At 43.1% G+C, this 27,004-nt stretch overlaps 1 long non-coding RNA gene across 1 annotated transcript; it reads left to right on the top strand.

Moving 5' to 3' along the window:
* The first annotated feature begins 96 nt into the window (after positions 1–96).
* LOC136359263 (uncharacterized) lies at positions 97–26,615 on the top strand. Its single transcript, XR_010743244.1, has 4 exons — positions 97–264; positions 923–1,008; positions 18,305–18,409; positions 26,469–26,615. It is a non-coding gene; the product is annotated as an uncharacterized lncRNA (long non-coding RNA).
* Positions 26,616–27,004: the final 389 nt, after the last annotated feature.

Below are 27,004 nucleotides of genomic sequence, written 5' to 3'. Positions count from 1 at the left end.
AGCCGCGGGTCCGGCCTCGGGCGTGCGGACGGCCCTCGGGCCGGGCCGCGGCGGCCGCAGGGCTCCCGGGGCCACGGCGTCCTTCCCCCCCATACGACGAGCGCGGCCTTCCCGGCAGGGGCAGTGGGGAAATTGCCGGGGTTGTCACTGGTCTGTGGTGCCGGTGCCGCCCCGTCGTCGCTGGGCAGGTCGCTAATCTGCGGGTGCCCGTGACTCCAGTAGCGAGCTGCCCCGCCGCCCCTGCGGGGTGTGGGCCTGCCGCAGGTGAGGCGAGGGCACCGAGGAGCGGCGGGTGACGCGGGAACCGGGCGCTGGCTTGAATGACAGGCAGGCTGGCGGCGGCGGCACCCGGCTGCAGTGGAGGGCCAGGTTTTGTCACTCCCGTAGACCCCAAAATACTCCCGCCGGATAGCTGGTAGAGCGGGAGAGACATGTGCTGTCTCCTTCATAAATAACACGGGGCTTGTGTCCCGCCTAACGGGGTGGCAATGAAGGCCGGAGCTAGGCTGATTAAGAAAAGAAAAAGCAAAAAGCAGGAAGAAGGAGCCAGTTGATGTTGTTGCCAAAACAAGGCGAGGCCAGGAGTTGAGGCCTGTGCTGTGATGAACATGGCAAAGTCCCTGACAGGAAAAAGGAAGCTCGTTTGGCAGAGCAGTGCTGGTGGAGGGACAAAGGTCTCAGCTCAGTCACGTCGGTTGTCAGAAGCCACATGGGGATCTGTACTCCTCTGAGGTGATGTTTAAGCTTCCACTGATCCGATTAACCGTGGCTTTGCTTGCTTGTGGTATAGTTTTGGAAAGTGGAGTGTATTCTGCAGTTTCCTGTAGTACAGCCCAACACGGTAGTCGGTGCTTCAGGGCCGTGTGGTGAGGCAGAGCAGTGATTCCTCCTGGGCTGAGTGTTCTCCCGCCCATCTTCTCAGAGAGCCATTTGGTGAACAGACAGCCAGCATCTGCTCCCTGGGCTGGGCTGGTGAGACACGATGCATACCATTGGTCTGCGCTGCCTGTAAGTTAAGCAAATCCATTCTAAAGCCCAAGAAGTGTAAAATACATGAGCCAATATACAGATCTTGAGGTAGAAAGGTGAAATGAATCCTCTAGTTGGTAACCCAGAGGCTGCCACAGGACTTCACGTGACTTTGGATAAGTAATTTGTTCTCTGCCTCTGTAGAAGAGGAATACTAATGCTTTTGCTTTTCACTGGCTTTTGTGAGGTTTAACACTGTAATATACTTGTATTATAGCAAGATGACTTTATGTATGCAATTAAAATTGTTTAATTCTTATCTCTCATATAGAACTGGATTTAAGATTGCTTGGCATAGTAAAGGACTTGGAGGAATGTCCAAGTACACTGAGTGTACTATATGAGCGGTGTAAGAGAAACAAAGTGTACCAAGGCTACAAGTGCCTTGTGGTACATAGATGAAAAATGAGAAGGAAAACCAGGGTGAATATTAGAAAGGCAAAAGGAGTGCTGAGGGGACAAGGTCATAAAAGGCCAGTGGAAAAAAATTCAAGGTGAACATGACTAATGAGCCCCAAGGGTGAATTAAAAACAACAACAACCACCAAAGGAAAAAAAAAAGGTGACAGATGAACTTGAAAAGATGGAAACTAAAAACAAAATTCCAGATTAGTAATTTCTTTGTGGTAAGAGCAGAAGGAAGTGGATTAAAACCAAGTTTTAAATCCAGAATATGAAGTGGACAGATTTTTAATGTAGGTTTAATGAGAGTTTTTCCTTCAACCATAGATATGTGAGGTATGTCAAAAATACTAAGCTTAGGCATTCCTCTAGCATGCTTTAAGATTAATTCAGTTGATTTCCTTGGACTTGCAGCACTGTTAAACTGGGCTAAATGAGAAGAAAGAAACTTGAGAAATATAAATAGTGGTATTCTGCTAGATAGAAACTGAGGAGTTAAAGATCTTTTGCATTTGTTGTGTACTCCTTCAGCAAACACAATGGAGATGAAAGTTGCAGACTTGAAACTCAATCATCCAACCATGAAACAACTAAGAAAAAGACCAAGGCACAAATATGGTGCCTGGCTAAAATCTAATGATAGTTATTAATTTATAGGCTAATTTGGCTTCAGAAGTCTTCTGCTCTTTCCCCCTCTTTTCCACATGTCTTTTGGGATGCAATTAAAGGTTTGCATCTTAGTTTTTCACATTTGCTGATGTGCTAAGCTACTTCAGGTTGTCTTGACATCATACTGTTTCACAGCATGGTCAACAGAAATACCAAGTTCAACAAAATCCATCTCTGGGCGTATGAAGCATTTGCCTTATTATTGCAGCACTGCACAGTGGCACAAAACTTAACTTTAAAGTGACAAAGCTGTGTTGAGGAGCAGTGGTGGTAAGGAAATTCAGGAATACAATGTGCATTATGTTTATATTACAATATTGTCTGCAACATGCTGGAGATGTTTTCCAAGCACATAAGACTCTATTCACTGCCAAAGAGCTTGTTCTTTAAAAGACAGTGTAAGGACAAAGCACAACAAAAAGCGACACATGGTAGATCAATATGATGGTTGCCAGAATAAAGGAGGAAGGGGCTTCCTTCTCCTTCTTTTTAGCTGATTACTCTTCGCTTGGTCCCTAAAGTGGCCTTTCTAAGATAGCTAATTTCTTGTCTGTATCAGTGAATGCTGGAAAACAGCTTTACTGATGACTAGGTAATGATGAGACATACTGCTTTGCAGAGAATGCAGTGAAAAGTCTTTAAATACCAGTCATGATGAGGATGTTGGGGGATAAACTTAGTGCAAGGTCATAGTTTTTTATCACCACTTAGATATGGATCGGATATGTTTATTAGAAAGGGGGGAAAAAGAGGTTGGTCAATGAATAACTTTTCTGTTTTTATTAAGTAGCAATAACGGCTGCATTTATACCATGCTTTAGATAGCTTGCGTACTGCAGTGCTGAGATTATATAAGCGACCAAAAAAGAATCTTTGAAGCCAGGAGAGAAGGGGAATGCAGAGCAGCAAGATTATAGGAGGTTGCACAGTCAGTTTAGAAATAAAGTTGAAATGAAAAGTAATCTCCTGTTGAGATAGTTTTGCTGTGAATGGGAAATAAAGTGCTCGGACTCCAGGCCAAGGTTTTCATTGGTGCCAGAAGGCCTCTTGGAAGCTACATGTGCTCCTGAGGGTGGTAGCGTCCAGCATCCATGAGACAGATGCATTTCCACAACAGCATCATCATTAAAAGTCACAACTTGGGGGCATGTGGCCTTTGCTCTCCTCCACCCAGACCACTCCACCATGTTCTTCAGCCTGACTGCTACTTTTCCACCTAGACCATTATTCACTGGTCTCAACAGTGCCATTTTTCAAGCTTGCTTTTCATACTAGCAAGTGAACTGTAACAGGTTTGCAGATTTTCCAAATTAAAGGAGAGAACTGTTTGTCTGAATTGGATTCTCTGTTAAACTCACTTCCTTTCTAATCAGGACAAAGTGTACAGGGTACATCCACAAGGCTATGCAAGTGCTCCTTTGCTGAATGCATGCTCTTTTCCTGAGGTACTGAAAGGGTTAGCATGGTTTATTCATCTCCCAGATACCTCCCCTGGCCCCTGTTTCTGCAAAGCAAGGAAAGGGTCACCCAGCTGAGGTGATCTGGAAGGTGTGGGGTTATTGCCTGGCAGGACTAGTGCCAGCCATTACACAGGAGCACAGGACCAAATTCAGGGTCCCCTCAAATCATTTGGGCAGCATAACTGAAGAGGTCTCAGAACTTTTCAAGATCCAGGCTTTGATATGCCAAGAACTTGGTGTTTTCCACAGTATGAAGTGGCAAAGGGCACTTGGGAGAACAGAGAATTTGGCTCAGAGCCCTGAAAACAATCTGCCGTACCCTGTAGCATTTCTCATTCTGCTTACTGCTTGTTCATGCCATTGTAGAGTTTCCCTAAAAGGTTTTGCTGAAATTAAAGTAATAGAATAAGCTGGTTGTGTATCACTGAATACCATAATGGTCTAATGTTTAAAAGAAAAAAATCTTTCATTATAATCTCAGTTTATAAGTATTTGACTAAATTATAAGGAGTATTCTCAATTACTCTACATAAACTTGTGTTTAATACTGTCTTAAATATTATGAAATTCCTCCAGGCTGTTTAAATAAAAGTGATTTTGCTGTCCCTGAATCTGTCTGAAATTATATGCATTTTCATATCTGGGAATGTAGCCTGTTTTTATTACACCAAAAATATTGTTAGTATTGATCAGAGAGATTAATACATACTAAATTTTTTTGTCTACTGTAATAATTTTATTCATGTTTAAGGCAAATTAATTATGCCAGTGAAATACAAGACAATGGGGTTTTTTTTTTCTTCTGAGCTGAAAATTCTACTTCCAGATGTCTGTATCTATAAAGCTATGGAAATGCAGCATAGCTTAGAAAATGGTCAAGACCAACACATTCCAGTTTTGTTCTCATTTTAAACTTCATACCATGGAAAGTTCAAAAGCTTTTTTCACATTGTTTGTGAGATTTCTCCAGAGGGAGTATTTCTGGCTTTGGTTAGAAAAGAACTCCCTGTCTTGCTGAAGATTGACAATTATGTACATTTTTGGCCTCCAATTTAAGCAAGCCAGCAGGCCCTCAGCGTGCTTAAAGTCCAGTTATGAACAGAAAATTTCTTTTAAAGAACATTTTTTTAAACCCATTTGAAATTCACGCATTGATACAGCAATAAACGCATTTTTTGGGGAAAAAAAAAAAACAAAAAAACGGTTCCTGTTTTATCTGTATGTAGGTCAAATTTATCTGAACTGCTCCAGAACCTTTTCTTGATTTTGGTGCAGACAAGTCTTCCAGAGTGAGAACAGAGGACTCCAACATAAAGAAAGCCCAGCATTTCGTAGTGGCAATCACAAGAAGACCTGTTCATTCTGCATCTGATATGTGCTTCCTGCCCCTCTGTCATCATGATTCAGCATGGTGACATGCTGAAAGATCATTAAGGTGGAAACAATGCCGAGCAGTGTTAGGATGATGTGACCTACCGTGATTATTTTGTGTGTACCTGATTTATTGCACATCATATTTTCTCTTTCCTCATCTTTCGGCTGCCAGGCACGTAGTTCTTACTTCTGCCAGTGCCTGGTCTTGTACTTGGAAAAGAGAACAGGGATGCCCTGGGGTGTAGGCAAGGACAGTTTGCTCTCTGCCCCTTGGTTTGGGAAGCTTGAGAATACCTCAGCTCATGCTTTGCAATATATCCTGCTATTTAATGCATTACAAAGTTTCCTGTTTGGTTGGTTGGTTTTGTGGGGTTTTTTTCTTTTCTTCTTTTCTTTTTTTTTTTTTTGTAATTTTTTCTGATTACCTAGGAGCAGTTACCTAGAGCTCAAGAGACGAGCTCAAGGAGTGTTCCTTGAAACTATGAAGACAAATTTGTTAAAAACCTGGACATTTTATCTTTGGGTGAAGATGCAGTTTCTTTTTGCTTTCTCCAGATAACTAGCACAATTTCTGATACCCCTAAACTATTTTTCTTACGGAGGCAATTGTACAAGTAGGGGAGATTCCAAGAAAACAGTGAGCTTAAAACATTGGCTGCTGTGACAGGAGAGACCTGTCTCAGTAATTTAAGAGAGGAAGGAAAAGATAATAGTGAGTGAGGTTTTGAGCTGATAAGACTGACTAGATGGTATTCCTCAATAACACTCAGAAGTTTGATTTTTGTTGTTATTTTGATGAGGCAGTTTCTTGAGAAGAATGGAGGCAGGCTTCATTTTTGTTTGTTTTTAGAGTGAACAATGGTGTCCTCCCTCTTTTCTTGAACAATGGGGATACAAAATTATAGCTCATATTTTGTTAAAATTATCAAGAGTAGCACATCTGTCCCAAAGAGCTCATCTTTGCCAGGGCTGGCTACAGACACACAGAGAGACAAGCACTGTGAGCCTGAGCCCCAGAGTCACCGCAACCCGTGTGGACTCAGTGTTGTGTTTTCTGTCACTAGCCATTCTTCATTCTGCCAGGGCAGTGCCTGCACTCCCATTCCCCCCTCTGCTGCATTACACCATCCAATGTCCTGTTGCTCTCCTACCATTGCACCCTTCAGTGTCTATGCTATCCCAAGGGCTTTGTGATGTCTGTTCTCGCATTTCCATTCTTCTCAAAGACACAGGATTTTACTCCATGCCCTTCTATTTGCTCTCAGGGCTGCTCTTGTGCCCTTCTTCAGCGCTCTCTTAAGCTGTGGTTCATTTAAGACACGGTGTTGAGTTGCTGCCACCAGAAGGGGTGGTCCTGCTCCCTCCAGAGCCATTCTCCTTGGCATCACTCTTTTCAGGCCCTTTGGTGAGTCAGTTTGAGAGAGTAATTTTCTGTTGGATTGACAAGTTGGATCTGCTTACCAAGTGGTTTGATGTGCTGTGAGAGAGGGTGTGGACCAGCAGGGCCAGGAGTTAGGGAGGGAAAAGCAGGACCACGCAAATCAGAATAGTGAGCTGCCTCAGTCATGTCATGTAACTTCACTCTTATTTACTTCACATTATGTAACTCAACCCCTTTGTACAGTCTCTCTTCTGTCTGAAGAGAAGCTTTTAATTTGGAAACTGTATTGAGGGAATCAGCAGATCCAAAGTGCAGGAGATTCTATACTAAGACAGGGTAATGGCTAGCATCAACTGATACTGCTATCTAACGATGCAAGGAGAGATACTTCAGGCTGTTGATGGTGCAAACAGCATGCCAGGGACTCTGATTTTGTAAGTTTTTGTTGGTTTCTTTGTTTTTCTTTTCAGGTTTTAGTAGTTGAAAGGTTTTGGCTATTTATGATAATACTGATATTATGATGGTGTTCTCTGCCGTCTTATTCTCCCTGTGCTAACAAGCACAACTTTCTGTGTAAATACTCTTTGACTAATACCAGAGTGAGGTATTTCATCATGTTTTAAAGCACATCCCAAGCAACTTATACCAAGGACAGATATTTACTAAACCAGGAATGCTAGTAGTAGTGGATATAGAATAATTTGAATTCCCATATTATGAAAATGGTTGTATCCTTCCTGCATGATCTAAACTGACACTGTTCATTTTATCTCTTTCAGTGGGCCTTGAGATGAAACAATGCTGTTCACGAATCCACTGAAACATAATGTTGGAATCTTATTTTGGAGAGCTTTTACAAAGTAGTAGTGAAATATTAAGTCCTGGAAAATTAAGCTTACAAGGATTTTGTGCAAGTGCACAGCTGAATTTCTATTATTAACATCCTTGTTTTGTGTTCAGAGTGATAGTAAGTGCTGCAGAGCTGTAATTAATGCTGGGTTGTGATTGAGTCTTGCTATCATTCTGCATCAGTTTGTTACTGTTAGAGTTACCTGAACCTGTTCCCTTGCTCATCCAGTGAGCTAATTAGTGACTTAGCGAAAAGGTGGCATTTATTTGTACTAGAAGAAATGGCCTTTTATTTTTATGCATAAGCAAAAAACAGGTCAAGAAGCAACTTGCTTCTTCTTCAGCCACTTGCAGTGCAAGGCAAGATGATAATATCCTGTCAGGAGGCGGATTTCACTTTTTTCTTCCTTTCCTGTTGCATTAGACTTATATTTTCTTCCTGGAATTATTCTCTCTTTTTTGTTGTTGTTTTGTTCTTTGTTCATTTGTTTGTATCGAGGTGTATGTGTGTACCGCAGATTGTTGGTAATGTTTGACCATGTTCAGGAGTTTCCATTAAAAAGCAGATTCCTAAAAAGGATTTCTCCTTTAGATTAGAGCTTCCTCACTGTGTGATTGACTTCTGACTGGAGGGGATAGGCAGACAATAGACGAAGACTCTGTCCTCACCTATTTACCAAATTGTTCAAATGGTTCTTGAAATTTGTGTGGGAGGCAACACTCCTCCCTTTGTGCAAACACAACCTCCAATAAAAGCCATGTGCTGTGGGCAAAAGTAGTCAAGGGCTTGCTTTCTTTTTTTTTTTTTTTTTTTATTTTATTTTAAATAAACAGCAACTTATCAGTTTCAGAGGCTGAACATGGCTAGCTCATATATGCACACAGACTGTATTTGTGGATATGCCCACCCTGTGAACCCAGCCTGACTCCTACCTTATTTTAGCTACAGCCATTTATCCACTGTTTTAAAGGATATTCTGTATTTAACTTGTGACTTGAGTAAAAGAAACGCAGAATCATGTCTTTGTGGAGCAACACGCAGCAGTGCATTTGTTAATGGAACCTTATTTTTGATTTTAAAATATCAGCCCTCAATCTTTTACGGAAAAAACACAGCACAAAGCTAAAAACAGTTTTTCCTCTCTGTTATCTTAAGATAGCACTGAATCACAGACCTAGACAAAAATCAATTGAGAATATGGGTTCATGGTAGAGAATACACCCCAAGCATGTCAGGAAGAAAAGTTTTCAGAAGTTCATAAATGCCAGTGTATAACATCAAACACATGCTTGGTGCACTACATACTTTACTGCAAAGGTTTAGTGATTGTTAGATGCCAGGCAAAGCTCTAAAGCAAGGTGCCTTCAGAGCAGCTAGATGTGAGCTCTTCCAGAAAACTCTCTGGAAACTTTCATCTGGCCTTAGTGCTCTATAAATAGAGGAGGGCTTCATCCCTGAGGAGGTTTAGCAGTGTCGTGTGGGGGAGTGCTGAGCTCCGATGGAGGCAGAGGAAGCAGAGTTGTGGAGCAGTGTGGTGGGACCAGGAGGGGGAACAAGGATCTCCTTCACTGTGAGATGAGGTGTGAGTACAGGTTGAGAGGAGAATAATTAAGATGTAAGGCTCTTCCAAAAATGCGTGTGGAGGGAGAAATTCCCTTAGATGCTATACAGAAACTACTGCCAGAAGTGTGGAAAATGCAGCATTGACTGTCCGCTGCAAATGACAAAAAAAGATACCTGCCTAAATCAGTCAAGAAACACTCCTGAGGGGTGTGTTTCCCTCCCCACCACAAGTGGAGAAATGGTTTCATTTGGACCAGTAAATACCTGCTGTAATAAATTCTGTAGTTTATCATGTAGAAATTGTTCAATTTTTCTGATGGAGTGTCATGACTGTGATAATGTGTGACAGAGTAATCACAAACATAACTCTGGCCTAAGTCTCCAGAGCAAAACTGTTGGAATTTTGTTTTTAAAAAATAGGTGAATATAGAAGGAAACCAGGCGACTGTTACACAAGCTAGAAGATTCTGACCTACCACTCTCTCTTTTCATTAATGCAGGTCTCCTTGATTGTGATGGCAGATTAAAAAGCACTCTCTTCCAAAATTTAGCTACAGTCTATTTTTCAAGATTTAGCTACAATTTAAATACGGTGGGGGGGGGGGATTGTGTGGATAGAGTTTCATGTGTTATTTTCAAAAGAAATAACTTTAAAATGGGATTGAAAAAGGAAAATTTCACTCTTACTTCTGATAGCTCAGCCTCATGGCAATGTCAGTCTTGCATACTATACATTTGAAAGATGCATATTCCATTACTTGTTTTATTAGTTCTCAGGGAAAAAAATCTAAAACTATAAAAAAGAGGCTTAATTTTGGCTAAACTCAGTAATTTGGAGTGAACAAGGTTAATTAAGACAATATTCTGTCTACAGAAGAATGAAAAAATTAAAGCAAGCTATTTTCCTGCTTACAGACTGCATATTGAACACTGGTCTATAGATAAGTTATTGTTTGATTTCAAAGACCTTTGATATGCAATCTTTGAATGTTTTTCTTCCTGCCAGCAGAGTTTCAGAGCTAAGAGAAATCTTTATTTTGTTGATGTAAAAACATTATGGAAATAATGTAGGAAAATTGAGCCCCCTACAAGGCTATCATTCTTCTGCCTTTCTAAAAGTATCATCCAGCTACAATTTCTCTAAAAATGCTTACAATTTATTAATCTCTTTAAAGGTGAGGGAGATGTGTTTTCTGTAGCAGAACAGTGCTTACTTCTTTCAGTGTGCTGAGGTTTTATGGTAGAATTTTAAGACCAGCTTAGATGGGCTAGAATGTATGATACAACATGCTAATTGTAAGGTAAATTACAAGGAGAAAAACCTTATAAAACCAGAACTGATGACAAATCACTTGGTCATGTTTGGCTTCTAAGTTACCAGGACAAAATGTACAAATGGGAGGGCATTTCTAACAGTGTCATGCATTAGCTTCCAAAAACTTCCCTTTTTTTTTTATTCCAGTGAGTAAAGTCCTCCTCGCATATCCTAGCCTGCAACTGAATCGTCTACTGCAACCTCAAAGGCCACAATGGAAAGAGTTTCCTCATGTAAACAAGCTGTTCACACATACAAGAGAGAAGTAGTCACTCCAGTCTTGGGGTTATCCCTCTGAGCAGCTTCTCAGACACTCTGAGGCTATGCTCTTGAAGTCGTGCACCCACGACTGAGATGTCTACAGTGGTTTTAAGAATATTTTAACATTTTGCTAAGTACTGAAATATATTGTTCATGAATTGGTCTGGCTGTGTGCTATGTTGCTCTGAGAGTGTCAGAGAAAGAAGGGAGTGGCTAGAACTTGTTTTCAAGTGGTTTATTGGCTATTAAACTCATAGTTAGAATAAAAGCAGCAGCAAATAACCTGATCTTTGTGTTACAACAGTGCGCAGTCTCACCTTCTCCCTTCTTGCATCGTGTTTCCTATCTAGGTCACTGTGCAGTGCGAGGCTGTTGATTTACCCAGATAATGTTTCCACACATTGCCCCAGACATGGTGATGACAGGCAGGTTTTCAGACTGTTTATGCAAATCACTAGTGTCTTGAGCCTACTCCTGGCACAAATTTTACCTTCCTCCTTGCTGGTTTGGTGCCTGGTATGGCTTGCCCAGCATTATGACTGGCACTGGCTATACTGACATCTAAACAGCTTTGTAGATAAAGCCATCATGCTCTCAGCCAGTTAAACATAGATTCCGTCACTACCCTGCAACTGCTGTGTAATTAAATGCTCTACTAGGCATACTCTGGCTTAATGAGTTTTATGAGTCATGGTGGCAAAGTAAAAAGGAGAGTCCCCAAAAACAAGAATGGGCACAAACAACCCTCTTCGTAATTATCTTTTTTAGAGAGTAAGGTTCTTGCTTGTACAGAGAAGTCAACAGCAGGTCTCCTTGGATCCCTTGTTAGAGAATCTCACACTAATGCCTGCTAAGGTATCCGGTGAAAGTGATCTTGCAGTTCTGAATTACATAAAACAGTAGTACAGGCACTTGCAAGAAAGTGGTTGGTTTGTGGCATCTTGATTTGAAAGTGCTTTAGAAGGAAGGATGAGGTGAGAACTTGCAAATTCTGTGCTCTCATAAGCTCAACCCCAAACCCATCTACACCACAGGACATGTACTACACATAGGAGAAATGCATTGCTGGGCCCCAGTACTCAAGATCTGAGCGTTAAAAGCATCACCAAAACCAGCTGCAAGCAACTCGTGGCACGCAAACTGCTGTCAGGAGAAGGCAGCTCAGCGGCATCAGGCTCTTGTGTGCTGAGACAGAGGGAATGCACCCTACATGGGCAGGACCATGCACACCCCCTGCTTTCACACCCTGCTGTTCCAGGACGGAGGGACTGTGCCCCTGGCAGTGTGTGCAGGGTGGTTGTGGCTCTGCTTGACCCCAGCTGGGCCTCAATGGAACCTTCTTGACTGCCCATGGGAGGAAGAGGCAGTCAAGAGCCTGTAGGGATGAAAAAGTGTTGGGCACATCTGGAGTTCCTCTGACCAGACTCATCCTCTTGGTGTAGCGTGCACTGAACACAAGCCAAAGTCAGCTCCTGGGTGCATGGGGCAATTCAGCACAGAGGTGCCTAAGTCAGTCTGTAAAGTCCAGGTCTGTCGGCTGAATAGATTACCACTCACCCAGCCCTCAGAAACACACACACCTAGCCAAGCTTTCCTTGACCTATTTACTGGCATTGAACTAGATTCAGGCAGGTCTTGCTCACTTTGACTCCAGAGGACCAGGGGAAGCATATACAGTTTTGCTGACAAACTTGGGAGGCTAGGAGTGGTTAGAAGGAGGATGGTAACGAGAGGGTGGGATTAGACTGGGGTACTGACACTTCAACAACAGCTGGAAGAAGACTTGAGTCTCCAGCCTGGCTGGGTCCATATGGCTGCTTACAGGCTGTGGTTGCAGACAGGCTATGACTGCACAAGCAGGGCTTTGAGTAGAGCTGTTCCCTCCCTTCCTTTCCCCATGCTGCCCCAGGGGGTGCTGCAGCTGCCCCAGCAGCCTGCCTGCCGCTCCCGTGGCTGCCCTTGTCTCCCCTGGGACTGAGCCTGGTGTGCTCATGCCGGGACTGCTCATGTCCAGTGCTTACAGCAGCACACAGCACGAATGGCAGGGCTCTGTGCTGTTCCCCAGATAGGACAAGGATCAGCCTCTGCTGCAGCCCCTCTGCTTAGTTTGTCCATTCACCTTAAGCTCTTCATCTATCTGGGTCCTGTTGCAAATGCTGATCTAAACCCTTAATACCCCTGAGCAGGGATGGAGGGTTAAATCAGATGAAAGATTAGAGTATCTTAGCAGGAGATATGCTTAACTAAGGGTCCTGGGTCTTTAACTAAAGTCTAAAATGCCCCCAAGCACCCCTTGTGGTGCCAAGAATTGCTAAGCAGCTGCCTGTGTGAGCTGCTGGTCCCTATTCAGAGTCAGATCTGCTGCTGTCTGTTCAAGACCAGGACACCTTCATTTGGTGGGCATCCTAACCCAGAGGTAAGAGAAGGTGGTGCATGAAATACTTTGCAAAACCCTGCAAACCTGAGACAGGTGTCTGACCTGCAGAGTGAGATTCACAAAGCTTGTTCCTCAGGCTTTGACACAGACATTTTCTTGCTTCTCGCCTTTTCAGTCCTCCAGACACTTTTTGAGGTAGCCACCAAAGCACATGCTTGAGGTGCTGGCAGAAAAGAGGCCTGTGCAAGCAGGAAACATGGTCTGTATATGAGAAGCATGGGAGGTCTGGCATACAGCACCTTGAGTTTGTACATCCCAGAAGAAAAAGAAAAAACAATAAATAAAGCTGTCTGCTTGTTTTGGCTCTGGTGACTGGAGATTGAAACTGGGTAGTGTGAATTAGTATAATTTAATTTTCATCACTTTCTTTTATAAGCTTTGTAAGTTCTGCATCTCATATGACTTGCAATCTTTATGGGCTTCATTTCTGATCATTTTTTTAAACGTTGGTATATCCATGCTATTTTTAGTCTTGCAGACTATTTTTGGGTAATGTCTACAAGATACAGTCTTTTTTTTTTTTTTTTTTTTTTTTTTTTTTTTTTTTTTTTTTTTTTTTTGCCAGCCTGGTAGCCCCAACTGTGCCAGATTCTCCTTCTCTGATATCTTGATTGCTGCAACGTCCTTTCTCTGCTTGTGAGATACACACTCATTGACCCTGCAGCTGCATACATATCCACAGGGCTGATACAAAAGTTTTCTTTGCTTGCTGTTTTGTCACCCCTTTCCACTAACCTCCTTACCTCAGTAAGAGAAGAATTCCACCCGACTTATACAAGTCCATTTATATTGTGGCTGATGGTATTTCTCTCTCTACGTGCAGATGGGCTTCTTTGCACTTGCACAGCGGGTGGAGCGACTTTGCTGTGCCCCAGGTTGCCGCAGAAGGAGCACACACCTTGGGCCTCACTGCAAATGAGCTGCAGGCCATTGAATCACTGGCAATGGCTGTTTGTTTCCAGCACCAGATTTCCTGGTGTCCCAAGGCCCCGTTGCTGTCGCATCAAGGATATGCATTACTCCTGTGATGGGCAGGAGAGGGAGGAACTCTGGGGAAAGTCAGCTACAGGGTGCCAGAATAGCCCTGCCACCTCCAGAGCAAATTCCTCCCACCCTCAGCCTAATTGCTGTGAGCTCCACGTTGCCTCAAGAAACAGGTTGTCAAGGGGAGGCTTTAGGACAAAGAGCCTGTTTTTCATTATTCTAACCCATAATGGGCCGCTCAGAAGCAATCTGCAGACTGAGGTTGCTTCTTCCCTTTTTGATCCCACATAGACACTTTGTCCTTCCACAACTCTCCCATCTCTGCTGGGATGTGTGAATTATCTCTGAGGCTTATTTTAAGGAACACTATGGTACTGATCCAGAGTTTTCCTATGGTGCGTGCCATACATAGGAAAATATTCTCTCTAAAAGCACAGACTGAGTTTCATTGATTTTAAACCATCAAACACAGCTGCTTATCTTTGCTTTAAGAACCTTCTAAGGTTCTTAAAACCTATCTTAAAACCCTTAGAACCTATCTCCATTCTTGCCAGGACAAAATACAAGGTGAAATCACACCTTCAAGGAGATGCCCCATATTTCCTCATACTTATATTTTTACCTCTGCAACTTTTTTCTCTTTATCATACTCCCTTTCACTTCCAGGAGATGCCCCGGGGAATATCTGCTTCCCAGAAGTTCCTTAGAGCATCTGCAGTCAAACCGGCAATGGCAAATCTGCAGATGTCCCACTGCCCTTTGGGCTGGCCAGGCAGTGATACTGCAGGGCTACTGCACTTCTAAGTGGGAATGACATAAAGTGATATCAGATCCTGCTCAAGTTCTTTGTGTGCTGCAAACAAGATTAACTTGGATCTTAGAAATTAAAATAGATATATACAAGCTATAAGTTCATGCAGATGTTCATACAGATTGCTTAGGAAATAAAGATCCCAAGTGTGATAAAAATAATGAAAGAAAATACTCTAGATTATTTTGGTGAATTCTGTTCTCTTATTGTCCACAGAATTTACTTTGCAGGATATTATAGGGCATTTATATATTTTGTTTTAAGATAGTCGTTTCTTTCTTTCCCAACCATATCCTAATATTTGCAGTATACAAAATAAAATAGTTTAGACATTTTAGCTTGTCTGTGCTAGAAAAGGGTACTGTTACAACAATGCAGAAATAATCATTCACACTTATTGTGCAGACAGCAGAAAGACATTTCATAAGAGAACAGCAATTCCAAGGAAAAACTGGAAGGAATTAAATGGTGTAAGTCACCTCTCTATCATCCAAAGAAGGGATTTTGCCAGCATAAACGAGTTTGGTTACAAAACCTCACAGTTCTTACTGCAATTATTATACTAGGAAAACTTGTAGATCCAGACTGCCTACAAAAACATGACTGCAGCAGCCACCAATATCCCGAGGACTTGTTACACTGAAGTCAGTCCAGTTGTAGCTCTTGATTTCACTGAAAGTTATTCCAAGAATGACTTTGTCCCACTGGATTCCCTTTCATAACAGGAGCATAAAATGCTCTTCTAGTACAATCACATATTCCAGGAAACATGAAAAAAGGAAAAATTTTTTATGGTGGGGGGAGGGACCGTGCAGTGAAAAAGAATAATTTCTGTATTGGAATTCTTCCACTTCAGTAAATATCCAACCTCCCAGCAGCATGCTGCCCTCCTTATTTTGCAGGCTTGTGAGATTTTTACAGCTTCAGGTGGCCTCTTTTTCCCTCCTAGATAGCGCAACTCAGCCTCACAGCCAAGACAACAGCTAACCAGAACTTTTTTTAGCTTGATAAATATATCCGTGTGAAGGCATTGTGTGGTGTGTGTGAATCCAAGTGGGGCCAAGGTGCAAGCGGGGCAGCACGCAGCCCGGGGCTGAGGCAGCTCTCTGCCAGGCAGGAGGAACCCTGTCCCTCCCAGCACGTAAGCAGGGGGAGCTTGCAGCACGTAGGGCACAGCCATGTAAACCCCTCTCAGCTACACGATTTCCCAGCCCCACATTTTAGTTTCCACCCAGCACAAGGTGCCTTGTGCTGGGTATGCCAGGTTACCTGTGAATGGTTGACTTGGGTGCCTGGCCCCATACACAGCCTGTGCTTTGTCTGGGCTCTCCTATCTGCTCTGCTCTGTTATGGCTTTTCTAAGCCTGAAAGATAAATAAAAGCACCATTTTCCCTCCACCAGGAGAAATGAAGCTGTTTCTGGGCCTTGAATGCTTACAAGTTGGTAGTCATTGGTGGCAAAGTAAGCAGCTGGAATGGCAGCAGCTTTCCTAGGTATTTTAGATAGAACAGAGCTTGGGAAGCTGGAATGGGAGGATAGAAAGTACAGCCTTGCTCCCACCTCTGCTATTTCTGCCTCCTGTGATGGTGTTATGACAGCATACCCAATTCTCCAAGATCTTCTGTCAGCTCCCTGTAACAGCTTGACCATGTCTATGTTCTCTTGAGTGGTAAGAACCAGTCCCAGTCCTGGCCTTTTATCCTTGGAGTGGCAAAAGTCAACTTTGCCAGTTCAGGTGGGGAGCCAAGAGAAATGGCTTTGGCCAGTCAGACCCGACCAGGTGCCCTGAACTGGCAATGTTCCCTGGGTCTGCTCTACCAAGCACCACACAAGGGCTTGACATGTTGTGGTACCTTCACTTACAATCAACATAGACCTGTTTCATTTTATATTGCAACGGCCTAGGAAAGTGCAGATAGTCAGTGACTGGACCTCATCTTAAAACTTACTGAGTTCAGGCCTTTGCACTTGTCAGTCAGCAGTTTTGCATGTAGCCAAGTGATGCTCAGACACCATAGGTGATATGGCCTACCTATGCAATTTCCTGTGGTTCTAGCTTTGATTGTCATTGCTGTTTCCTCTTATGCTTGGGATGCTTTTTAAAGATGGTGCTTCATTGCCAGGGTGTGTGTAGCTCCATAGGATCAATGGTGAGGAAAGCCTGTTTCACAGGCTGGCTTCTGGCAGGTGTTCACATGTGGTCGGCTCAGGCCTGACTTTGCACTGAATGTGACTCAGACCGTGTCCCTCACTGCACTGGGCAGGGTGTAGGCATGTGCATCTGGGCAAAGCAGCTGCAAACCACTATGTCCTGGGGTGTCCTGGCCATTCATATGCGCAAATGTCCCTCCTCAGGCACCAGGGGATGTGTCACTTGGGGTGTTTTACCTTCCTGAAGAATCATGCCTTGGGCTTCTTTTCACGCCCCTGCTTGGGTAAGGGGAGATTGCTTTAACATGTCAGGTTGAAAACTTCAAGTGGTTTAGGTTTAGCTCAGCTGCCACAGCTCAGCATAGCTGCCTCGAGGAGAAGGGGAGAGTGGGAAGTGAAGCACAGACACCCTACAGCTGTAGGACTCTACCTGTGTGGCTCTGCTTTTGGCTGTTTTTGTAAAACAGTGCAAAGTTTACGCATTTCAGTGTCTGCCCTGTGCACATATTCCTGATTTGTTTAAAGCCTGCCGGTTATTCCCCTTCATCTGTTGCACACAAACTACAGTTTATCCTAATTTGGTGTCTGGAAAAATCTTGTAACTCAAATTACACTAGCAGAAGGTGAAAGCAAGCAAGGAGGAAACAAGGACAACTGCATATATTCCATGTGGGTAGATTACTTGTTCTTTTCCTGTGGAACAAGTGTGGATGATTTTCTTTCTTAAAAAAATAAAAGATAAAAAGGCAAAAAACCCCAAAGCACCAATCGAGCCCCGACTTCTGGCTAGCTAGCAGCTTCAGCTACGCCAGACATACCCAGCTGTATGCACGTAGCTGAGTGATGCCCTCCCAGAGCAGGGCACATTCCAGGAACTTGGCTCTTTGGGATTAACTGTCTTTCATTAGCTTGGCTTGGACTACTGCTGCTGTTGATCATGCAATGCAAATCTTTCTGAGAAAGACTCTTGGGCTATTGATTACAAAACATAGCCGTTTTGACAATCACCACGCAGGATCCAACCCTCAGTGTTGTGGGCTGTTGTTACCAGAGATAGGAGCTGTGTTATTGATCACAGCCAAATATGAAAATATGCATCCTTTGCACTATGCAATGCTGAATATCTAGTGAAGCAAGATGAAAATTATCATTTTTGTCACTTGGGGGAAAGAGCTCTGCCAGAACGTGGGTGGATGTACTATATCTAACATCCTATCTAGCATTAGCAGCTGAGAGCAGCAAGCAGGAGAATTACAACACTTCTGCTTGTGAAACATCATGCAAGAAGTAGAGGGGTGTGGATTTGTCCACACCTCATTTTAGGTGTCTAAATGAAGCACCAATGTCAGGAGTGAAGTTGTCTTGGACACTTCCCCAGAGAGAGACATGGTTAAGATCTTAGGAAGGATAAATTGCTTTCTGCAGGCACCTCCCTCTCTCTTGACCACAGAAGACCACAGACAACTGCATTGCTCACCTCCTCAGTGGCTGCAGTGAGGGAGCAGGGTGGCAGAAACACTGCCTGAGGGGAAGATACTGGTACTTGTTTGGGGCAACTCTTAAGAAAGGGAAGAGGGAAATTCTAAATTACTGGCTCAGGATTCCTCTGTCGGCAGGGGGACAGCCACAGACAGCAGTAGTCAGCATGTACAGCAGATCCTGTTATCTCCTGCACAGAGGTGTGTTCTGGAGGAAGGTTGTGCTGGGACAGTCCCCATGAGGTAAGAACCTCGTGTGATGCCAACCCCGAAGCTCTGCTGATTTGCACTAGGATGAAAATAGCCCTCAGAGGTTTCACACTAATGAAAGGTCAGTCAGACTGAGACATCAGGGCCGACATATAAAGGAGTGGGAAAAATAGCTACTTTTCTGTTTATGTGCAGGAGCTCTGCTCTAAAGATAGACTTCTGGACTATTTATTGTGATATTTGTATGTCCCATGTGCATAGGAACACGTTTACCTCTGAATGCTACCACCAGTAGAATAGATATTGGGCAGTTTTGAGGAGGCTTGGGCCCAGGCCAGGATTGTACTGTGGTAGCAGAAATTTAAAACAGCCCTGTCCCGTATTCCCTGCCTTCCACAAGCTTGCTCACAGTGTGTTCCCTGTGAATGCTTTTCTGTGAAAACTGGCAAGATCCCCTTCTCAAAACCCAGGGGACTTCTGGGTTCCAGTACAGCTGAGATTCACATGAGCTGCAGCTATGGGCACAAGTTCTGTGCACCTTCTTGATGCCAACTTGTGCAAAGGAAAAGTCAGCTTTAACCTTCCCAGCAGATCCTGCTTTCCTGGGGTGCAGAGGACACCCTGCAGGTACCCACTCCTTCATCTGGCCACAGAAAGCCTCTGACAGCAAGGAGGGAGAGCAGAGGCAGGGTGGCTTCAAGCAGTATTTGAAAAAGTTCCAGTTCTTGCAAGGCCAGTACAATGCTGAATAAAAAAGGTACTCACCTTTTTTTATTAGTAAACCTGGCATGGCCAGCAATGACAAAGTGACAAAGGGCATTTTCCTCGTGGTCAGCCTCAAGGTTGGGAAGGAGGGGCAGATGCAGTTGCATGTCAAAGCAGTGGTGGTAAAAGTGTGCATTGCTATGATCACATAGAAAGCCAGTCCCTAAGAGATGATCAATGGCTTTGGGGGGCTCTAAGGTGCTCCAGATGAATTGGTACAATTGACAGAGCTTACAGGCCTATTGCCTGACCCTCACTCTCCTCTGCCCCTTCTTCCACGAAGGAGGTTTTGCAGTTCAAAAATACGAAAGAGCACTTCTGCATCATTCTTTAACACCTGACTGTCCACCATAGTCAATATGCTGGTTTTAAAGTAGTTAGGTCCGGAAAAGATAACATTAAATCTTTAAAAATACACTTTTCTTTCGCCCTATGGGGAAAGGCCCTATGGATGTGTAGCCATAACATGGATAATCAACAGTAGTTGTGTGCCTCCCCTTCTCCTCTCCACAGGAGCCTGTGTGCCCCTCTCTTTCTACTGCAGCAGTGTGTGTGTTTTGGACAGAGCAGGTGCTGGCTCAGGCAGGTCCCCATAGATGCTTGTGCTGCCACAGGCAAGAGCAGGGCTGCAGTGCTGGGGCAGGGGCAGAGAGCAGCGCAGTGGTAGGGACAGAAAAGCTGCGCAGGGGCTCAGCAACCTGCCTGCCTCAGAGCCTGCTCGTTTCCTGTCGCTGTGCTGGAGGAAGCACCTGGGCTGGAGAAATGAACTGTTTAACTGCTGCCTAAGATCAAAATGAAGAATGCCTCTGGAAAACTGGCAGCCGGAGAAATAGAAGAGGATTTTGTATTTTGCACTGTGAGAAAAGGGAGTGACCTTCCCTGAGGGCTGGGAGACAGAGGTTCAAAGATTTACCGCTCAAGTCTGTGCAACCAGAGAGACGCCTGCTTGTGTAAGACCAGAGTTGAGGGACACCTTCCTGGGACACCACCAGCAATTGCTGCAAGGACAGGAGCAGAAACAGAGATGGGAATTGATTTCATGGAGCACTGGCCTGGGTCACTGCAGGCAGCCATGTGGTAGAGGTTCTTTAGAAACTGAAGAGATCTCATACTGAAAAGCAGCAACCTTTGGGGCTGTCTTCCTCTGTGGGTAGCCTTTTTGGTCATGTCTCTGGTAACTAGGAACTTTCCTCTCATTTCAAGGCTTGGTCTGTTGATGACCAGCTTGTAGTCAAATATTTTTGAGTCAGACTGTCCTTCCAGTTGAACAGTTTGACTTTTTCCCTCCTGTGCCTCCACAGTGTTTATGGTGAGAAATCATAAGCTCTCTCATCCTTTGCTTTGCTGAAGTTCTTCCAATGTCTTACAGAAAAGGCTGTCTATTCCCTGTAAGGTTCCTGGATATGTCTTCACAGCACCTGTTCCAGTTTGAGTGCTTTCTGAAAATAGAACTAACTGGAATGGTATACAGTATTCCAGATGAAGTTTATCTAATGTATTTTCCACAATGCTATTAGAATAATTTCTACTGCTTTTCTGTTTGATATTTATTACACCCTTTGACTCCATTGATATAATTTAATCTCTGAGAGATTTCTGCCTGTGATATCCATAAATTTTTGCATACCAGCAACACCCTCCAGCTGTCTGCTGTTGACAGATTTCATCACATATCAGTCATGTTTCACAACACCCCTGTTGAGTTGGTTTTTGTTTTTGGTTTTGTGTGGTTGTTTTTTTTTTTTTTTTTTTTTTTTTTTTAATATCTAAATTCTCAGTAAAAATATTGAAAGTCCTAAGACTGGTACTTGTGGAACCCCCTCATCCCAGCACAGCCCCTTTGCAATGCAACTACCTTTGCAATGCAACTTGTCTCCTTCCCTTAAGGCAGTTCCTCACTGTTTTACAGTTTGTTGACTAATCTCCATCTTCTCCAGATTGCCTTTTAACCACCAAAGTTGTAGCACTGAATCAAATGCTTTGCTAAAGTCCAATAGCTGAGACAGTCCATGTTACCTCTGCCTAAAGAGGGATTGAGTTAATCACATCTAAGAAATGTAATTGCTTAGTTTGGCATGATGTAGTTTTAAAAGAACCATCTTGCATCTTATCCTGTTTCTCAGCTACTCATTACAATTTGTAGTTATTCCTTCTCTAAATTTGCTCTAAAGCTCTTGACATGCAGCTGGTGGATAATCTGGTGAGGACATGCTCCATATCACTTTCTTGTAAATCAGATGCAGGATTTTTGTGTGGCAGATCTAAATATGCTATACCTCCTTGTGCTTTCATCAGCTTTTAACATGGTCTGGTTTTAAGTCTTAAAAGTCAGGTGAGCGCTTGCTCATGAAGGTGTAGGCAGATTCACTGACCTTATTCAGGACTGTCCATACAGGCTTTGTGTGTTTTCGCGCATTTTATGCTTTAATTCTCAGGTTGTGCACTGTGTGAATGCTTCGTGCCTTCAGGCTCTTGGGAGAATGGGTTGTAAAATTTGTAAAGAGTTGTTTGGCTGACTGTAGAATATAAAATTAGTGTTTGAAAAGGGAGAGCAAAACAGCCAGGGTAAATGCAGTTTCTCCTTGGAGTCACTCAAGTTTTTTGACAGCTGCAGTGTTGCAGGAGCAACTCAATGTCATGGGAACACAGGAATTTGTTTTCATCGGAGAGTTGCTTTCTCTGCCAAGCTGGCAGCAGCTATAGATGAAGCCTTAACAGGGAAACACTTTGATACTGCCTGTGCTAGGAGAGGAGTTCTCCACGAAGTGACAGAATAGTGACCTTCACCTTCTGATCTTCCATCTTCTCACTGCCCTTGTTGTGTTTTGAGTTTTAGTGGGTTTTTTTTCCCTGCCTACCAAGATGCTAGATGGCAGCGAACACAGGGATGCTTAAGGATTTACACATTGCAAGGGCAGAATTCAAAAGGTGAGAAAAACAAGTATTGTGTAATGTTCCGTTTTCCAGCTGAACAAAGCTAAGATTTCCTTCAAACCTCAAGCTGTTTTGTACAACCATTCTGAGGATCATCCCTACAGCCTGCTCTGAGGTGTGGGATATTCTGGAAGAAGTTAGTTTTTAGCTTTGATCCTGAATCAAGCCTCTGTCATTTACATGCCAAGTGCCTTTATGAGTTACATGATCCACTGTGTTTTGTCCACCACAGGGAGGGGAGAGAGATTCCTTGAGGTTAAGTGTGTAATTTAACAATCCTAGAGGGACACAGCCCAAGATAAGAGTTAGAGGGGATGCTGATGGCCAGCCCAGTGATAGTGTTTGTTTTTGCAAGTGTTGGAGGGTGTGTTCCCCAGACATGTGAAGAAACAGCAAAGAAAATACCTGTTTGCAAAGGTGAAAGGGAGGTCAGTGAGTTATTTGCTAGTATTTGCTTGTATGGCCCCCTTCAATGTTCTCTCTGTACAGTAGAATATAGGCACTAATAAGCTGGAAAAAGATAGCCATGACCCTGTGGATTTAGAAATACACTGAAACACTCTCTGCTTTTTAAATTCTATTTCAAAATTCTTGCAAACAGACTAAAATTTCTCTGCCATGGATATTTCTGGGATGGTCAAAGCACAGTAATTCATGTTTTGAAGTGTGCTGTCTACTTGTACTTGAGATATTGCTGTCATGTATGTGGTTTAATCCACTTCTCATGCTGCCAGGTACATAAGGCAGATGTCTGTCATCACCAACCAGTTTTGTCCCAGACCAGTCCTCTGAAGATGTTCAAGCTGCTGACTTGCCATGTTGCTGCTTTAGTCATTATTGAGCTTCCTCCTGTTCCTCAGGGTCACAGTCTCTTCTTTCCTCTTCATGTTGAAATAGCGCTTGTTGAAGGACCTGGTTATCAGGCACTCTCAAAACATGGCCAAGGTCAGTCTGTTTTCTCCACTGTACTGTTTGTACAGCTGTGGGTAATCATGCAGGCTCTGAAATCTCAGCATTCCTTTGGCTTTCTGGCTGCTTTATGATCACTGTCCCCCCGCAGGCATCTGCATTGAAAGAACTTTGATTTCTGGGGAATAAATGTGTTCTTCCAAATCTTCAACTTATACAGGTGTATGTGTAATGTATATTTAATAAGAGTGGCTCAAAAGGGCTTAAAGGGAAGCTTAGCATTGATACTGATGACTTCCACATGGAATGTATTCTTGTGATGGGAACAAAGGAAGTATTTTGGTATCATATTCTTGGACCAGTGAGTAGAGATATGCATAGAGATATGCATAGGTATCCTCAAAAGATATGTGCTCCAAGCTTACCCTATTTTGTTCATTATCCTTACACAGCCTGTAATAAACTTAGAAACCATTAATAGAGGCATTTAAAAGTCATTAGGACTTTTCAAAAGTTTCAGTTATAACAGTTTCCTAACAGTTATTGATTCTCTGGGATTTATTGGAATAGGTGGATTTTCCTGGAGGACAGAAAATAAAAACTTCCTGCTGACTTTTTAGAAGTGACTTTTTAAAATAGAAATGCATATAAAACTTTGATTAATTTGCACTCTGGGGCCTTCACACTGTGACAGAACTATAAAATGTCCAGTCTGTAATGAGTACAGTTTTAATATGATTTCAGTTTTCCAGGTCAGAGTGATCATACAGCACAGCACTCAGGAAGAGCAGGGCCTGAATTTTGGAGATACCTGCTGAAGTAACAGCCTGTGACCAAGTCACAGCTTAGGCATATGTATGAAAATTTCTGTGAGGAGGTTTTCAGTCCTCAGTGTGTTCAAGGTCATCATCAGTCATGACACAAAATGACATTGTTAGACTACTACCTCTTCTCCAGATAATTTTTAAAGGACATAGGTCTGTAACACAAATGTACTTTCTCTACTCATCTTTAATTCTTTATTTTGATGCAGCTGTATCAAAACCTTCTCCTGAGACCAAGCGTAAAAACTCTGGTTTCTCTGCTTGGACCAAGACATATTTGTCTTTCTGCAGAGGATGAGAAGACTCACAAGCCCCCTGTGGCACCGGGGCAGCACACAAAGCCTATTAGTATGATGTCAAAACATTGTTCCAGAGCACCTGGGTATAAATGCAGAATTAAGTCTGTGTTAGCATTTAAACAACCAGGTGAAACCTGTCAGTACTGGTCACTGTGACCCACTGGAGCAGAATAAACTTGGGTGAAAGTAGCCACTAGGTGTGGGAAGGTAAAAAGCTGTGTAGGAAGCTTCTTCTACTGATGGAAGACCACCAACACACTCTGAAGCAAAGGCTTCTTCAATACAAGTCTGTAACTGGCACCCTCTGTTCTTGACCCCTCAAAATATGGCTACTTTAACTAATGCCAGTTCAAAAGTCAAATGGCCATTCTCTGTGACCAAACCGGTCATGTATCAGTCTCCTTTCCCTTCCTCATCAGGTCTGGAAGGTCCCAAGCACCAGACAGAATTCTTCTCCCCCTTCCCTATCAGCCTCAAGGTTCCTGGGCACTGTGCTCACTTCTTCCTTCCTTACCAGTCTTGAAGGTCCTAGGCATCCAGGTTGTGATGACACCATCACAAAACTGGGAGCTGTGGTAGAACACAGAGCACTGTCTATAAAATCAAGCAGTCAAGAGACCAAAGTGGGACTTGGACCATAGTTGCTGCTGGACCCATGATCTCCCTGTGGTCAGGGATATTTCCACCATCATCTGCCTCCCAATTTGAGTGACTGATTAATACTTTTCCACATGTTTATTATTATTATTATTATTATTATTATTATTATTATTATTTTGACACCACAAGCCAAGTATTAAGATTTGACCCATTCTGCAGAGCATCCAGGTGATTAGGAACTCTAAGCCAACCTGTGATACAAATTTTGTGCTAAGCTACCTAGAAAATTGCGATATGCTGATTCTAACTGTAAGCATCCTGTTCTATTCTGGTTACACAATTGTGTGCTATGCCAATCATAAAATCCTGCTTAAAAAATAAAACTTTAATTATAATTACAGCTTTGTATCACTATCCTTCCCCCCCACAGTGTTGTGTGACAAAACAGCTTTCATGTAAAACCTTTTCTGGCCCAACTGGGAATAAATCATTTAGAAGAAGCTGCATACAAATACCTGGAGCAGATGTAGTTATTTTTTCAGCAAGGGAAAAAGATTTATTCTGGTGTAAGTATATCAAATAGCTCATTATCCAGGCTAATAAAAAGCAACAGATGGCTCTTCAGCTCTGCATTGTGGAAGGGGTCTACTAAGTGGAGTGGCCAACCACAGAAAAAACTGAGTCTGATGAAGTCACAGAAGGTCCCTGAGACCAGCAGTACCAACAGAGCCTATGCTCAGGGGACACTTAATCTCCATTTTCCCCCTATAATCACCATAGACTCTCCACTTGCAGCAGCCGCTAACGTTAGTATTACAAAAGCCAGAGGGTTTTGCACTGAAGCATGTAGGAGGTGTTTAGTTTGTTTCTGTATCCTGCAGAACAAGGGGAACTTCTTGTTGGGGTTTGGAGTCTGTCACTGGGAGTGGTTAACATGAGGTGTGCAGGATAGCTTATGCAGGGAAGGTTCCCCTAACCTGTCATTTCTTGTGTGGGTGTGTTTTGCCCTGAAGCAACCTTAACTGCTTTTTTAACAGAACTTTTTGGTGGGAATTATTAGGAAAGCATTTCTCTAACTACCTAAGCCTTGCTGTGTTTTTTTGGCCCTACCTAGACCGCAGCATAAAATATTCTGAAAATTGGGAATTCTCAAGACTTGATAGTCATCTCAATGCCACCCAATTTAAAGATAATTATTCCTGATTTACATAGGCATGAATAAGGGCTTTCCATATATAATATAATATATTGCCTCTCTCAGATGTAGACACAAAGGCCATTCTCAGATTCCTTCTCATAGAGAATTAAGTGCAGATGAATCAGATTAACTCCTTTGCCAGGAGCCATTACTTCCAAACTGCAGCATTGGAGAGGACCAAGTGGGTGAAGAAGAATATGTATTTGGCACTGCAGTGCAGGGGCACAGGGGGTCCTGAGGGCTGTAGAAACTGAGAAGTATCTGAGATTCTTTAAGGTTCATATGGTTCACCTGAGAGACCTAGGCATGCATACCAAAGCCAACCAACCAAACAAACAAAAAACACACCCAAGCAAATTTTGCTGTTATGTAATTGGATTTACCTTTTCTGACGAGAGCCACACCCTCAGGTTCCCTCACTATCCTGACATCCAAAGCTGAAGGAAATGTTTTAGGTTTTCTTTGTTTGCAGCTCTTACTCCACCAGCAGTTTTTCCAAAACTACAACAGATTATACCTTTAGCTCTTGCATTTTTCTCTGTCCTGCCTCCATGCCATGGCAGAAAACCCCAGTATTTAATCGATCAAGCCAATCTGGAGCAGCTAGAAATACAAAGGATCATACCATTTCAGCTGGACTTTGCAAGGAGCTCAGACACAGAGCAGGACATGGGAGAGATGAAGGAGAAAGGTTAATCTCTGCATTTCACTTCTACTGAATTAAGGGTGTTGGTGTTGATGCGAAATAAAGATATTCTCACCTTGAATTCCTCCAGAGCAATTCTTTTATGTGGTTGCCTCAGTAGAATGAAATCTTTATGAAATAGCCAGCACACCCACCCAGACATAAGCCAGGCACTAACTGTTCATGTTTAGAAACAAACTTTCCCCATGGGTACATTATTCACAGCCGGTCACTTGCCAGTTTTCCCTTGGAAGATATAAACTAAACATTAGGAATAAAGGCAATGCATAGTTTGGTCTCTTTTTTTTTTTCCAGATGGATGTTGCAGCAAATCTGTGGTTTCTCTCTGTCCTTTCTTCCACTCACTTGTTTACAAGTCAGCTAAATCGATGGTTCATTCCTTAAGTCTTCCTG

This window comes from Sylvia atricapilla, chromosome 3, assembly GCF_009819655.1.
Source record: "Sylvia atricapilla isolate bSylAtr1 chromosome 3, bSylAtr1.pri, whole genome shotgun sequence".
In the NCBI taxonomy this organism is placed as follows: domain Eukaryota; kingdom Metazoa; phylum Chordata; class Aves; order Passeriformes; family Sylviidae; genus Sylvia; species Sylvia atricapilla.
Note: the sequence above shows the minus strand (reverse complement) of the source record. Positions and strands in the feature narration are given on the sequence as shown.